This window comes from Miscanthus floridulus, chromosome 1 (assembly GCF_019320115.1).
Source record: "Miscanthus floridulus cultivar M001 chromosome 1, ASM1932011v1, whole genome shotgun sequence".
NCBI classification, from domain to species: domain Eukaryota; kingdom Viridiplantae; phylum Streptophyta; class Magnoliopsida; order Poales; family Poaceae; genus Miscanthus; species Miscanthus floridulus.
In genome coordinates, this window is record NC_089580.1 from 111,130,213 (window position 1) to 111,134,551 (window position 4,339).

General features: G+C 48.1%; 1 pseudogene; it reads right to left on the reverse strand.

Annotated features, from left to right (window-relative positions):
* Window positions 1-507: 507 nt before the first annotated feature.
* Window positions 508-3,743, reverse strand: LOC136538894 (GDSL esterase/lipase At1g58525-like; annotated as a pseudogene).
* Between the last annotated feature and the right edge of the window lie 596 nt (window positions 3,744-4,339).

Here is a 4,339-nt window from a genome sequence, read left to right on the forward strand (position 1 = left end):
GGGGCTGTTTTGCAAACTCTTCTTTCTTCAAAGAAATTGATGACAGCTTCTTGTGTGCCCGTGTGTTAAAAAAAACACAGATGAGGAGTGGTATTAAGAGGGAGGAAGGAACGGACGATGATAAATAGAGAAGGAATTGCAAACAGATCGAAGACGGCTAATTGAGCAAATCGGGTCGCTATTGGGAGGTTACAATAGGTTATAATATAGATGTAGAGAAATAAGTTTTGAAATACAGAGGAGCAGTAAACCTAGGCTTACCCTGTAGCAAACACGTACAAACCCATCCTAATGTGTAGTAGGTGACTGAAGCCAACTGAGATTGAATCTTCAGCTTCCAGTACACTATTGCTTTGACGAGGTTCAATGAAGATATTGCTGGCGCTGTGTGAAGACTTGTTGTTACATAAGAGATTGCTGCTGCTTTGACGATTGCTTAGACAAGCAGAATTGTTACTAAAGAGATTAGCCATCCAATTTTGATAGTGTTTGGAGCAAAGCAGTAAATAGGGGAAAAGAAATTCATACAGAACTTTATATGATGCGCGACTGACATATATATGCATGCCTATCGATTCGATTACATACTTATTCGCTACAATAACCTGATAAGACTCTCTATAACCTAGCAATGAGAAGCAAATTAAAATGGATCGACTAGCTAGCTAGCTAGCTAGTGTATGTATCTGGTGTATCTTCTGAGGAAGTCATCAATCATGATCTTGTACGCCCTCTCGGTGGGGTGGTAGCTGTCCCAGAACACGTACTTGGAGGGGTCCGGACAGGTACGGCTGCCGACGTTGCACAGCGGGCCCACCGCCAGACCGACGTAGCCGCAGCAGGCGTCCTTGCCGTCCTTGAACCCGAGGGCCTGGTAGCTCTGGACCACGTCGGCGACGATGGAGTAGAGGTCGACGTAGAAGATGTTGACGCCGCGGTACTTTCCGGACAGCTTGGCCACCTCCAGGCTCAGCTTCCGGTTGAACAAGAGCGCCAGCTGGTTGCGGTCCGTGGCGCACTGCGTCCGGACCCCGCCGGCCATGCGCCGCTGCGAGGGCACGCAACCCACCGGCGGTGCCCCGGTCAGCGCGATCTGCCGCGCGCCCTGGCCGATCAGCGCCTGCATGCCATGCATGAATGCATGTGTGTGATGATTTATATATATATATATATATATATATATATATATATATATATATATATATATATATATATATATATATATATGGAGAGGCTATTCAGTAGCCGGCTACAAAATAAGTTATTCTGTAGCCACCTCCATTTACTATAATTTTATATACTAATTTACCATAATATCAATACATATTTACGATAGTTGGGTTACTATAACACATGGCGATATTTACCATAACGTTATATTAAACCACTTAGTAAGGAGTTACTATAATCTTATAAATTAACATAGTAATTATCATAACTTAAAATGGCTACAGAATAAGTTATTCTGTAGCCAGCTACAGGATAGTAGTTCTATATATATATATATATATATATATATATATATATATATATATATATATATATATATATATATATATGCAGGGGTCAGGGATCCGACCTCGACCAAGCCGATTGCCCTCCGGGCCATCATTTCGGCGTACTCCGGCGAGGTCATACTGTCGGCGAAGGTGAAGTGCTCCACGATGTCGTTGCTGCCGGAGCAGACCACGAAGAGGGCCCTCTCGGAGATGGTCCCCACCTTCGCCTTGTACTCGGCGAACAGCTGCAGCTGCCGCTCGATGGTCATGGTGGACTGCGTGCATGCAAACAACATAGTATATTGCGAACAAACAAACAAACAAACACGGATATATATATATATGCATCGATCTCGATCGAGGTCTGCTAGCTCACCGACGTCCGGCACGTGGCGTTGTTGTAGCCGCTCCCCGCCGACGCGAAGCTGACGCCGGTCTTGAGGTCCTCCAGGGTGAGGTTCTTGTTCAGGTATGGCGGGAGCGTCTCCTTCAACCCAAACGCAGACGCTGAAGATAGAAATAAGGTATTTACCCGTTAATTATATAGTATATACATATACACAGAGCCATGCATGAATGTCAGGAGTTAATTACCATGCATGATGCGTCATCAGAATTAAAAGATTTTGAGGTAAAAAAACAAAAAGTAAACACATCCGCACCGAACCTAGAAAGTCCACGGTGATCTTGCCAGTCGGAGAACCTGCCGGTGGCCTTGTGGCCAGGGTACTCCCTGCCGTAAGGCGGGAAGTTGGCCTTCACAACAGTTGTCAGGTAGTTATTGTTGCCGGTGTCCACGATTGAATCTCCAAACGCAATCAGAGCTGGCACTTTGGGTCCACCCATAGGTGGTGGAGGAGGAGGAGCAGCCGCATATTGAGGAGGAGGTAGAAGAGGAGTTGGAAGGGGTGTCCCCAAACGTGGTGGAGGAAGTGGAGGGGGAGGAAACAGAGGAGGTGGAGGACTAGAAGGTGGAGTGTGTTTTTGAGGGGGTGGAACAATAGGAGTGCGAGGGGGCTGAGGAAGAGGAGATGGAAGGGGTACCCCCAACCGTGGTGGAGGAATTGGAGTGGAAGGCGGAGTGCCCTTCCGAGGAGGAGGAATGATGGGAGATGGAATGGGAGCCTTAACACGTGGAGCAGGAGGTGGAGTGTGCTTCCGACGGGGAGGAGGTACAGGTGCCTTAAAATGTGGTGCAGGAGGTGGAGTGGCCTTCCGACGGGGAGGGAGTACAGGTGCCTTAAAATGTGGTGCAGGAGGTGGAGTGCCCTTCCGACGGGGAGGAAGTATAGGAGCATGAGCTGGAGGAAGAGGGGTTGGGAGGGGTGCCCCTAATCGTGGTGTAGGAAGTGGGGGGACTGGAAGGTGAAGCACCATTTCGAGGGGAAGGAAAAGCAAGGACCGCGAGGAGGAGGAAGAGGAGTTGGAAAGGGTACCCCCAACCGTGGTGCAGGAATTGGAGGAGTGGAAGGTGGAGTGCGCTTTCGAGGGGGAGGAATAAAAGGAGACGGAATAGGTCCCCTAACCCGTGGTGCAGGAGGTGGAGCGCGCTTCCGACGATGAGGAGGTATAGGAGAAAAAGCTGGAGGAAGAGGAGGGGATGGGAGGGGTGCCCCTAATTGTGGTGTAGGAAGTGGAGGAGTGGAAGGTGGAGTGCCCTTCCGACGGGGAGAAAGTACAGGAGCACCAGCTGGAGGACAAGGACGGGATGGGAGGGGTGCCCATAACCGTGGTGCTAGAAGTGGAGGAGTAGAAGGTGGAACACCCTTTCGAGAGGGAGGAGGAATAGGACCGCGGGAGGGAGCCCCCAGCCGAGGAGTAGGAGGAACAGGGGTAGGAAGGGGTGCTCTCAACTGTGGGGGATGAACAGGAAGGTGTAGGAGGTGGAGCACCTACCTTAGGAGAAGGAAGAATAGGAGTACCAGAGGGTGCTCCTAGCCGTGGAGGAACACGAGCTGGAGATGGTGCCCCCAACCATGGACGAGGAAGAGGAAGTTAGAGGCGGGGTGCCTGTCCGAGGGGGAGGAAGAAGAGGAGTGCGAGCAGGGGCCCCAAGACCTGGAGGACGAGGAGTCGGAGAGGGTGCACGTAGCCGTGGAAGAGGTAGAGGAGTGGGAGGTGGAGCTATGACAACACCGGCTGTGATAATGTCGCGAGCGAGGACGAGCAATACAGTGATCAATAGGTGGTCTAGCAACAAAAGGGTAGCACACGCCATGCTTTTGGAATGACAAGCTAGCTAGTGTGGTGTGTAATGTTGGGCACGCACTACTATAAATATATAGTGTTGGTCACCTCATATCCACCAAGTGACTTCGTCGTCTGAATGGCAGTTAGATTCGTGCATGCAAGGCCAAACAAGAGACCCATATTCATGTCCATGGAAATCTCACAATTGGACAGTGATGCGAAACATCCGGTCCTCACCATAGGTCGAGGCCAATGCTAGGTGCCGATATATACTCCAGTTGTCTTAAAATAAACGTGCTAGTTTGAATGATGTAATCTAAAAAAAGAAATTTTAAATTCTAACATCTTAAAATATAATACTTTTTTATATGACCCAATTAAATCGTGCGGACAATAAGATGTTTCCAACAAACTAGAGATAGTATTTTTTTTAACTAAAATTTGTGGGCATCTACATGCTACATCTATATATAGTTATAGCTTCACATCTAAACACACGATGGAAGTTACTCTCTGTGACACCATGTGAAGAAGGATGATTACATATTTACATATTATATATACTGAAAAAGTTAAATCATATAAAAAAGTGTATGGCTGTATCAGTCTAGTGCATGAACATAGGCTACATTTATTGTTAGCAACAAGCA